This window comes from Diadema antillarum, unplaced genomic scaffold (assembly GCF_040938485.1).
Source record: "Diadema antillarum isolate AM-2024a unplaced genomic scaffold, OU_Dant_1.0 seq00001212_RagTag, whole genome shotgun sequence".
Taxonomy (NCBI): domain Eukaryota; kingdom Metazoa; phylum Echinodermata; class Echinoidea; order Diadematoida; family Diadematidae; genus Diadema; species Diadema antillarum.
In genome coordinates, this window is record NW_027272004.1 from 964505 (window position 1) to 977037 (window position 12533).

The following is a 12533-nucleotide window of genomic DNA, read 5'->3' on the forward strand; positions in this document are numbered from 1 at the left end:
TGAGGGCTGTTGGGGAGGGAGAGGTGGGCTTTCTCACGCGTAACATCAATATATCTGCTTTCATGTTAAGATTCAAACACTAGGGCCCGTATTCTACTGTAGACCAAGGTTTAAACCCATTTTAGACTCACCTTTGGTTTAGCTAGACCCGAAGTTTAATTTTGTATTCTGCTAGCGAGGTTTAGTTAAACCCAAGTCTATTTCGGGTTTAGATTAAACCCGAAATAGTCTTGGGTCAAGCCACCATGGTGCCCTCAGTGGAACAAGAAACTCTTCCTCTCTGAGAACTTTTCGTTCCACAAATCCACTTTAATTCATTATTGGCAGTGTATCAGGCACATGGGTGTGACTTTCTTGGACTGGGAATAGTTTTTACGGGTATTTATGTCGAATAAGGGCATGCTGCATTTTTGCTTGCGACGATTCGTAAAGCACTGTACATTTTAGTATACATGTACTGTACCTCTCCTTATTTGTGTACGTGTGCGGCGCACATCACAGGCAGGATACATGGTAAGCGTAGCGCTATTTATTCCTGGCAGCTAGTAGCTTTGAATGCTCAGTCGCCGCCAGCAGAGCCATCGCGCCGCGCCGGCCGGCGGCACGGTTGCTGTGTGCGCTTGATTGGACATGGCTGTTTACCGTATGTCGATCGAATCGTGAATTCGGAATGGATAGGAGATTGATCAAACCTGGACCTTGATTGAGGTAGGAAATTGAATAAAAGCTTTTCTCCGAAGGCGTGCACTTAAGCACCCGAAAGATTGTCAGTTAATAAAATGGAAACCATTCTAAAAATAAATTTAGAAATAGGCGAGGCCTAACGCTAACTGTTATTAGGGGCCTAACGGTTAGACATCAACCCTGTCTCGATATTATTATTAGAACAACAGAAGTAGATTTTACCTACCACATAACCTAACTTTAAGATCTAATGTTAGTCCTAACGTTACAATTGTAGTCTAGCTATTCGAATAGGTCTAGGTAATTTACGAGGTTCTTTAGTCTATGCCTAGATCTAGATCGACCTCGGGCTCTACTCTCCAGATCCCCTTAAACTGTTACAGAGTTCTTGGTCTAGTCTTCAGGTTATTTTCATCATAAGGACGAGACTAACGCTATATTAGTACAGGCAGTACTACTAGGTAGTAGTAACTAGTATTTCTAGATATCGAGTCTCTTCTAAGCGAAGAGTAGAAGTCTCTAGTGCTTGTCTAGCTTGCAGATACTCTTTGCTTCTCAACGACGTAGGCGTATCTCGTGTGTACACGCGTGTGGCCGGCAAGCTAGCTGCTGTATCCAGCCAGCCACTCGTTTTGTGCCATTGGCATTCATCTGTGTGCTGGTACCCTTACCAGTCATCGTTAGACTCGATTTAAACTCGACATAAACCTCCTCCTGGGTAGGTTTAATTTAAACCCAATTTAGACCATAGCTGGATTTAGTAGAATACAAATTAAACTTGGGTTTAAACCTGGGTCTAAACTGGTGTTTTAAACCCAGGTTTCAACCCCAAAACCCATTTTAGACCCAGGCGTGGGTTTAAACTCGGGTCTAAGTTTTTAGCAGAATACGGGCCTAGGTATACACTCATGAATTATAATACGAACTCCTTTCTGCGAGTAATTAGGTTTAAGGGATCTTACTCAGATCCTTATTTCACAATCAAATTTGAAGACTTGGTAACCCTTCAATTTCATTTTTAATAATTACTTACGGTAATTTTTTTCTGCATCATTTCAATTATGGCCTGTTATGATATGGCTACACAAGCTTTAAATGAGGTTCTGTCCAAAGCTATGGAATATCATAATTCATGTCACAATCATTCCATTAATTATTTTTACATTACAAGCGCTAAGAGGAAATGTCCTCACCTCACTGGTCATATGTGCGGAATTCAATATATTTGCATTTGCTTTAATGACAGCCAAAACAGCTAGTTAGAATGATGGGCAATGCCCTCTAAAAGAGGTTTCAAGATTTGATCATTGGATTACTATTTTCATCTTCATCTGCAAGGAATGCAATAAAAACATACATATATGAGAAATAGAATCCTATTGCTACCTAATATATTAATAGTTTAGCCACAAGGGGGGGGGGGGGGTGGGGGCTACTCTCTATATTACCAGCGTCCTTGACGTTGCCACTGAAAAGAGAAGTGTTTTTATTTCTCTGTTGCAGTTCAGGGATCCTCAATCACAATAGATGTTCATGATTCAGATCTAAATTCAATGGAATAATAATTATGAAGATCACTCCTAATCTGGATGAAAAAGAAAAAAAATCTGTCGTGTTTAAGAGAGTTTTTAGTACATCAGGTTGGCATCAATTTGCTATTTTCGAACTTGAGTAAGAAAGTTCGATTCAAAAGTCCTTATAGGAAATGTATGTGCCTCAACAGCTAAAATATGCCGTTCAGAGAACATGACGGTCCTGGTGACGTCATCTAGGGAACAAGCATATTTCACAGGCGCCACAGTGACACCATTAACAGGGTACAGATTAGATATGCTATAGTACAACTTTCATGACACCTTCTATGGTCTATTAACATTCTATCCAAACTGCTTGTACGCAAATTGGTATGATATCACAAGACTTTATAAGTTGGTATCTCGTTGGTCTGAAGACTATAGGTTGCAACTCTACTCTCCGCAACATCTCTACGACGCACGTCTCCTGGAGATGAGCCCAATCTCCAGGATTCGCAGGAGAATCAAACATTTCCGTTTTTTGCTGAGACTATTTCCGTCTTCCAGCTTGTCTCCGAGACGTCTCTGCGAAGTCTCCATCACTGTGGCCATGTCATGGGGACTAGTTGTCTGCAACATCTTCGAGATGTCCCGCATCTTGTGGAGACCGTAATAACATAATGGCGACGAAAGTGAGAAGTCGCTGAGAAAAGACGTCTCTGATAAGTCCCTGCGACTGCAAAAGCCGTGCCAACATCCCCGTGACTTCCAAGCAAATAAGTTGTTCCTTTGTTTAAAGACGTCTTGGACGTCGCCCTGGAAATCGCGTTAGTTGTGACAGCGAAAATAATTTCTTCGAGACGCTGGCATTGCGACAATGTCTCCTCCCGCCAGATAGGCCCTCAATCCCCCCCCCCACTTTAATTTTGCAGCAATATCAAACTACTGACCATGGCTCGTCTGACACCTGCTCTACATTGTGCATTTTCACCTTCATTCATTCATTCATTCATTCATTCATTCATTCATTCATTCATTTCATTATTTTTTTTTTCATTTCCATGTTTTCCACCTCCCAATGCATGCCTTAAAACAGCTGTGGTGCAGAAGAATGAAATTTGGTACTAAAGCATTGCGGAGAGTGGCTGATAGTACTATTAATTGCCATGTACCTGTGCCATCTTTCCTCCAACTCCAGTCCCTGAAGTCAGGGATCACATCAAATAGGGTGGTTTCTGATGATCTGCTCCCACGTTATGACGAGATGATGCCTACCCTCGTTGACGCAGGCTGCCCCAAACCTTGTTGCTCATCAGTCCTTGCTGGACATGAGCACGATTATTAAAGTAGTTAATGCGTCAATGAGCTCTGGTTTGCTGACCCATACTACTACTGCATTTTGCATGCCACATCAAAGCAAGTCTCAAGTAATGTCGCACCCTGTCAGTGCCTGATGTTGGGCTCTGGAAGAGAGGTATGCTGTACAGGAAAGAGCTGAAAAGGCCTTTATCTTTTCAAAACCACGCCCCACCCGTAACTCCCTCAAATCAAAGGGATTAAAAAAAGCACGCTACCAAAAATGTGATGTTATGCTCATCCGTGCGATTGTATACTGTTTTCAGAAAATGCTTTCAGAAAACATTATGTCATCCTTTGTAAGGATATCTTTGCGTAGACCGCATCTAAGTTGTTGGAAAGCTGAAGGGTTGTGAGATCCAATTCCTGTTGGATATTTCCGTCTCGAATCAGGTGTTCAGGATGAGTTGTCCGTCCCATTTATTCTTGGATATCTGTGCGCTGATAAATGAGGGCAGTTCTTTATTTTTCAATCTCAATTTTCAGGAAGCCGCTACGCTCTTCCAATCATGATTTGAGATTTGAGTGGTGCCATCACCATCTCTTGTCAGAGGACTGCACAGTGTTGCTGAGCAAAAATGTTAAGATTATTTTCTTCGGGATCAGTATCCAATACAACATCAATAGGTGTTCAGTTTCCCTAGTCATTTGCGCTTTCAGTAAAGAAACGGTTTCGTTTGATAAAAAGAGAATAAAAAAAGATAAGAAAAAACCTTCAGTTGAATTGTCTTCACCTACTCTGATACGATACTGCCATTAAAGGACTTTAATGATCGAATTTAGTTAACTGCCCCTAAATACTGGTCTGACCTGGATCGAGGAGCTCGATTCCCCGGAAGCAAGGGAGAGAACTTAGAAGGCATACACCAATTTCAGCAGGAGGAGAATCATATCGCTTGCCAGCTGGAAAGTTATATAATTGACCATGAAAGGTGACGAGGTGGCTCAGTCGGTAGCGTATGACTTGCGATCTACAGACTTGTGTTCCGGCGCGGGTTCGAATCCCACTTATCTCAAGTCTAGCTGAGCAATGGTGTGTGTTGTCATATCGTCCCCTCTAGTAGAGGAACAACACTTTGCGCCTCATCACTTGGATATAAAAAGTGGAAGTCCCTTGTGTGAAAGAATCACAAACCCAGACACATGAAAAGATCCCGAATCGGCATTCCGTTATCGGAAAACTCAAGGTGCATAAACCGGTAAAGTGGTCCACCCCTAGTACATACAACTGACCAGCTAGTTGCATACGGGCTATCCAGCTATCTCGTCAGAAGGGAAAAAAAACGAAGACAAACTAAGATTAGGCGTGTTTATTACCCTCTTTGCCATTGCACGCTGATTCGGCACCTTGGAATAGGATGGCGGCCGTATATATATATATATATATATATATATATATATTATATAATTATATACATATATACATTGAAACAAAGAAAGGAAAAACTGACCAGAAACAATAGTGACAACTTTGAGCAAAGAAAATGAGAAAAGAAAACGAAACCGATGGAAGCCCGTTTTATGTGCTCAAAATTTCAATATATATGAATATAGATATCTATATATATATATATATATATATATATATATATGTATATATATCTTAAATACAATTTTTTCATTTATTTGTCATAATCATTATTGATATGTAGGAGGATGGAACCGCTCTTGGCCCTAATTGACCATTGAAGGAGTATGGAAGAGATGACAAATGGGACAAAATAGGGGTACCAGTGAATTGTAGTTGAATGCTCACAGATGCCGTTTCGAAAAATGCACAAAATGCCTGATTTGACCATTATTTGACCTTGAAAGTGACCTTGAGAGGTGATTAGTGACCTTGAATTGCAGAAATGATATTTAGAATGACATTCTCTAGCCCCGTCAAATCTTCCACATGGGATTCATAACATTAATCAACCTTTTCAATTTGTAACTGCAGTTAACCTTTAACCCGGATGGCGGCCATATTGGATTCCACCAATATGGCGGCCCAAGGGTTTTTAGTCTTGGCGCCCATCAAAAATCCAAAGAGCATGGTACAAGGGACCTATGAGCCAAATTTGGTGCTTTTGGAAAAATCTGAACCAAACAACCCATTTTGAGCCCTTAGGCCCCCAACTATGAGCAGAATATGCGAAGTTGGCACGCCGTCGACTGAGTCGGACGTGCGAACATGGCACATAAAGAGTTAAACTCTAATATGGTGATGCTAGGTTGCACGGGGTCCCCAGGGGTAAGGTTATGGTGATCTTCCCCCTTTTTTTTGGGGGGGGGGGGGTAAAAACATAGTATTCTCCGACCCTAGTGAGGGGATGCTTGCCAGGTTTGGTGAATTTGACCTAAGTGTTTTCAAGAAGAAGATAAAAAATTTGGTCCCTTGCAAGTACACTCACCTACTATTAAACTTATTATAAAACTTACCATTATCGGGTTTTTCAGGAGATAATTTGTAAAGATTCCTTGATTTTGTGGCGTTGTCTTCTTAACCTTCATTCTCTTGGCATTGTGCCCCTTGGTGCCGGTAGGTAAGAAATAATTTCCAAATCTACAAAGGTATTGATTCTACATTTCAGAAGCAGTATCTGTCAAGTTCGTTTCACGTCCTGTCTGAAAATTTGAAAAGGTAAATATTGGGACCCGATGTGACCCCCCCCCCCCCCAATTCCCTGGGTATTGTGTCCCCGGGGCCCCCGTGAGGAATGTGTATGTTTTTGTTTCAATTTTGTTATTCCGCCTGCCCGAGAGCAATCAAGCAGTGCATGTATCCCCTTTCCACGATCAACTGCATGTGGCATATCGCATAATGCAAAATATCGACCGAATGTGAGATGTGAATAGAGCATACACTAGCTTTGCAAACTCTGAATAGTGTCAGTGAAAGTCAAATCTAGTGTGCTCAGCCTTGATTGATACGTACGTCTGCAGACGTTTCTATTTTTTATAGCAAAACAAACGTACTACTTGTTTTATTAGACAGAAACCTGCAATCTTTGAAGGCTTCCTTGGTGGTAGAACGGTGGATGGTATGAGGTCTCACGGTGCTTCACGTATTCTGTCTGGAGTATGTGAGTGGGCCTGAAAAGGGAATACCCTATCCTGACGTTTCGGCAAGCATGTTCTCGCCGTTCTCAAGGGAATGAGCAAGTGTTGTTGGCGGTGGTAGTGCCTAAAGGCGCCTCATTCAATATTGAATATTTACGCCTTTTATCTCATATATAAAAAGAAATTCTCACTCATTTTTTTCGACAACGGAAAAAAACAATAATTCCATTGTTATGTAACTAAAATAATAATCGTGATAACAATTTGGCGCGGGGAGCAATCTGTACGCATAAAAGTTGAGATAGAGAAGAGCACCTCGTATAAGACTCGCAAAATCTGGTCAGTCCTACTCGGTAATGTTACTCTTTGGAGCAGTATCTTTTACAATACAGAACGTGAGAGATGGTCTCTTGTTCTTTACAAATATCACATTGTACATTGCCATGTTTTCCTACTTTACACAAATGATAAGTAAGCTTACAAGTATGTAATAAACATTCATCTTTTCTACTTTTACAGAATGGTTTAAATTCGTATGGTGTAGGCTGAATAGTATAAAGATGCCTTCCATGCTGTGAATTTTCCTATCTCGTACACCATATCCTGGTGTTAAAATTCAGCAGAATTATAAATACGTAATTCTGTCACCGTATAAGAGACTTGCAAATCAACTTCTTGGTGTGCGAGTCCTGAATTCGCAAGAGTATCAGCTCTCCCATTACCTGATATTCCACAATAAGAGGGGACCCTCTAAAACAACAACAAAGAAATAAGTTCCTTTTTTATGTAGATGTGTAATTTTGCACAGAATTGCAAAAACAAGAGGAGAAGAATCTCGATGTTCTATTGCCTGTAGTGCAGATTTAGAATCAGTTAATATCAACACAGGTGTTTGCATTATATGGTTCACTTCTAACCATTCCAGGGCCATTAGGATGGCTATAAGTTCCGATCTGTGTACTGAAACGGGAGGGATCCGGAACGCTTTACCATATTTATATCCCGGTTCATAAAAAGCAGAAGAAGATACTTTGTTCTCTTGTTTGGAAGAAATACATCCGTATAAATCATTTAAAAAAATCCTTTCATTATCAATATACTCTAACATCATCGCCCTCAATTCGTACTCATTAACATCTTTCTTATTGGCTATCCTTTTCTGAATGTTATAAGAAGTATGTGGTACAACCAAGTGCCAAAAAGGAATACCTCTGATACAACCGTCAAAATTTTCGATGGTTTCATCTAAGGTAGTGATTCTCATTGCAACTGGTTCTCTGCCAGCTTTCCAGTGAAATGTTTCATATTGCCAGCAAAATAACAGGAGTGATTTCAAAGGCTAATCTGCATTTTGCGCTTGAATGTGGAATTTAAATGAATCAGTAAGATACTGTCTTCGTAAATCCAAGGGCATCTCCCCACACTCTATTTGGAGTGCATCAGTTGAGGTAGCTATAGCGGCTCCTGTGATAATCTTCAAACATTGATATTGAATTGATTGCAATCTATCCTTTTGACATTTAGAGGCTGAATCATACACCCATAGTCCAAAATAGATCGAATAAGTGCTATGTTAACTAAAAGTAGTGTTGCTGTATCAGCACCCCAGTCAGTGCCAGCTAAAATCCACAGCAAATTCATTCTTTTCCTACATTTTGTTATAATTGATTCTATACTACGCTTCCAAGTTAACTTAAAATCAAACCACACCCCGAGATATCAAACCTCCTTTTTAACTTCCATGGGCTCATCACATAATCGAATACATACCTTTGGTATTCTTCTGTTGCTAATGTATGCAACAGCGCATGATTTCCTCCTAGATAATATTATGCCCCAATTATGGCACCATTCAGATATAAAATCAAGACCTGTTTGAACTTCCTTCACACAAAAATCAAAATTTTTATTTACACACCATATCACTACATCATTAGCATACAAGGAGACACTAACCTTATTTAATCCATCATTCCAATCACTCAGCATTATGTTGAATAATGTCTGGCTGATAACACTGCCTTGATGTAGACCATAATCAGACACAAATGTATCAGACAAAACATTGTTAAGCTCAACTTGAATTGTTCTATTATTAAAAAAAAAACCCTGTGTATCCATGTAATGATTCTTCCACGGAAACCTATCTTTTGCGTCTTATAAATAATTGCTTCTCTGTACAACACATCAAAAGCTTTTTCAAATTCCAAAAAACAAGATATAACATATTCCTTACTTACCAAACCTTTATGTACATCATTTTCTAAGCTAACGATCACGTCCATTGTGCTTCTATGTCCTCTAAAAGCAAATTGATTACAGGATAATATCTGACATTTCTCTATTATCCACAACAATCTGTTATCAATCATACTTTCCATCAATTTACACATCACCGATGTCACAGATATTGGTCTGTTTGACGAGGGTTTTGATGGGTCTGAATTTCGTTTCAGAATCGGGCAATGACTGAATGGGTCCATGCTTGTGGCAGCACAGATGTTTTCCAGATAAGATTGAAAATTCGTAGCAAATTCGTAGCACATTCGTAACAATTCGTAGAAAATTCGTAGCAAGTGAGAGGAAAATCCGGCTTAAATACCATCGGGAAGGATCAAAGGGACTTTGGCTTCCTGGAGGGAAAGTCAACGATTGGCTGAATAGGTCACGGTAGGTAGGGAGGTCAAGGTTTAGTGCGCAGAATCACTTCCTGTGTGTGGGGTTGTCACGGTTAGCTTCACACATTGTAATGGTTGTCTAACTGTAAGTATCAATTAGGGCCACTATAGTGTGGGGGTCTGAGGGGTGTTTAATAATCAGCCTGCTTGTCAAGTAGAGTTAGCCAGATATTGCTCAGGAGGAGGCCATTATCCTGTGTGCAGCCAACCGTAACAACCCACACACACAGGAAGTGACTCTGTGCACTCAACCTTGACCTCCTACCTACTGTGACCCGTTCGCCCGTTCAGCCAATCAAAGTCCCTTTGATCCTTCCTGAGGGTATTTAACCCGGATTTTCCTCCCTCTTGCTCATTCCCTTGAAAATGGCGAGAACATGCTTGCCGAAACGTCGGGATTGGGTAGGCCCTTTTCAGGGTCATTCACATACTCCAGAAAAGAAAAAAAAAATACGTGGTGCACCGTGAAACCTCATACCACCCAAAGAAACATGCAATTTTCATACAGAAAAATAAAGAGATACTGAAGGAAAAACCGCAAGCATTCAATCAAAGTCATTTTTCTCGTCAGCATAAAATACATAGGTTAAGAACACAGCCACTCTTGTCTACAGCTTGGGATCCTATAGTAAATCGACCAAAAAAAAAAAAAAAAAAAAAAAGGTAAGCCCACTGGAAGTTAAAAGGCATTTTGGATTTTTTTTTTCAAAAAATCGTTATTGAATGTCAGCCCAAGCCCAGAGATTGCTACATACCAGTTCTACATTCTAGAAAAAAATTATATTATAAGCAGACAATCAAGAGCTGACAGGAATATTACTTTCACGAACATTATTCAACATTTTCCTTGAAAGAATCATGGCAGATGCGCTTGAGAAACACGAACACATAGTAAGCATTAGTGGCAGACTAATTGCTAACCTACATTTTGCTGACGACTATAATTATGGACTTGCAGCCAGCTAAGACTAATAAGGAACATCAGCAGCTGACGTCATGGAGATAAACCCAGAAAAACAAACAAACATCAAGTCAAACAAAGCTGATGGTTTCACAAGAAATGTCAAGATGAAAGATCACAACCTTAAGGAAGTGACTAACTCCAAACATCTCGTGATAAATAATGGGTCAAAGGGGATATAGTTGATACAATACGCAAGTAGAATCAGCACTGACCAAACTAAAAAGGACAGTATGGTCACCAAAACAGAATACTCAATCAGTTCGGTCTGTAGTCACAGCAACATATACGTATGTGAAACATGGACCCTTACAGCTGAACTGGAGCGTGTCACATTGAAAATGCATTTCCAGGTTGTTTCATGTACAACACCTATCGGTCATTCAACTAGACAAACATGTCTACGGGTAGGGATAACGAGACAAAAAGTGCGAGTGAGTGAGCGAGAGAGAAAGCGAGAGTGAGAGAGAGAAAGTGCTAGGACAGGTGTAAATGTTTTACAAGTCGCGCCATCGATGACCGAGAGGAGTTCATTTATTTTTGCATGTCAATTAATGTAGAAAGAAAAGACAGGAAATAGCTCCAGTTCCGGGAGAGTGCGGTATAGGTGTTTTCGTTCAAGTCCCTTTAGTTGTATCAAATATTCCAAATGCCTCGAAAAGGAGTGTCGTAGTCGAGTAGCAATTTAACAGTAGAGTTGGATCTTTTCGTGGCAGACACCATTTTGATTTCACCGAGAGAACATTGAGTTAGCTCCGTGATGGCAGAAAACCAACCTGCCACACCCAGGCGCCAGTTGGCAAGATAATTTTGTGTCTAAGCCCAATTTCGTTTGCGGCCAGGAGCCGTCCGTCCACCTTACCGTCAGCCTGTATACTGGCTGATTTGAGTTCAGATTTTGTTTGCTGCCAGAAGGCGTATTCCAACAGCCTTTGCAGCCTTCCAGTAGCCAAGAAGAAGAGGCATTTTGGTTATATTACACCGGTCATTGGTAAGTTAAATTGCGATTTGATTTCTGCTTCGTCGTGTAACAGGATGTGAATGTGTTTCAGGGCACCACATATAGCCCCGGAGAACCCCGTGAATAAGTGATAAAGTATATTATAATGGTGTACAGTTTTTGAAAACGATGCGGTGATGTTTGATAAGCTATGCACTGTTATATTTCCAATGTTTGAAACATTTCATTATGTGAATTTTGTATGTTAATTGGATAATAATGCAGTTCTCAAATTTTCACTGTGATGTCAGGATTTTAAGCTGATAATGTTTTTGTGTGTGTGGTTAGAACACACCCCATTGGTATATGTTGCATTTAAATAATTTTGTAGATGGCGCCGAGGCCGAGGTCGAATCTACTCCCAGGCCGACGCATTCGCAGCAGAGCGACTGTGCCCGCCCCTCGCTAGGGAGAACTTTTGACGCCAATGAATACGGAACGCGGGTCCCTCGCGAGACTTCGGAGCTGGAACAGCAACCTCGCATACAAGGACGCTCCACCCACGAATCAGTTATGTTCTGGAAGCGAATAGTTTGACAATTAAGGTGACTCTGTGGACAACGCAGGTGAGCGATGAACCTGGCGGGTGCATGACACCCTGTTGATATGATTGGTTACGACGAGGAAGTGTCGCCGAAGTAGAGAGGTGAAGGTCATGTTAAATTGGTAAAAGGATGAATATGATGTGCACATAATTCGAATGTTGGTATTTATACACTCCATGATAGTTGCGGGTTAACACAGAACCCGGATGTAAACGGAAGCAGTGTAATTGAAGGCAAGTGTTATAACCGCGGTAAACCGTCGTGCGTGCAGGCTGGTCATCTCAGGATCAGCACTACGGTGGTGTGAACCATATAGTGTTGCGCTTGATAGCAGATAGTGTATTGTCAGGGATAACGAATTAATAGTGAAGCTGTTATAATTATTCTGAAGAAGTGTCAAGCCAAAAGTACAGGTGGAACCGGACCAAGACAGGGTCCCGTTCACATGGTTGTCGAATATAAGAGTATTGTAATTTAATTTATCTCACTCAGAATTTTGATTTTGCATTTTATGTTGGTCACAACTCCTTGATTTCAGTCTTGTAAATATTCTACAAATGGTTTATTAAATTGTACATTAAAGTGAATGGCACGAGTGTGATTGAGTATTATTTAAGTCCGCCCATGTGACAGAGCGAAAAAAAAAATCAAACTTGTGAAATGAGATGCCACAAGAAAATCTTAAACATCACATTCAGGGATAGAATAACAAACAAAGAAGTCAAAATCAATGTGAAATTGGGTCAGAGA

General features: G+C 40.6%; 1 protein-coding gene across 1 annotated transcript in view; it reads right to left on the reverse strand.

The window, feature by feature from the left end:
- The window catches only part of LOC139744793 (cyclic GMP-binding protein C-like), a 95037-nt gene that overhangs the window by 76743 nt on the left and 5761 nt on the right, over positions 1 to 12533 (reverse strand). The window lies entirely within an intron of this gene.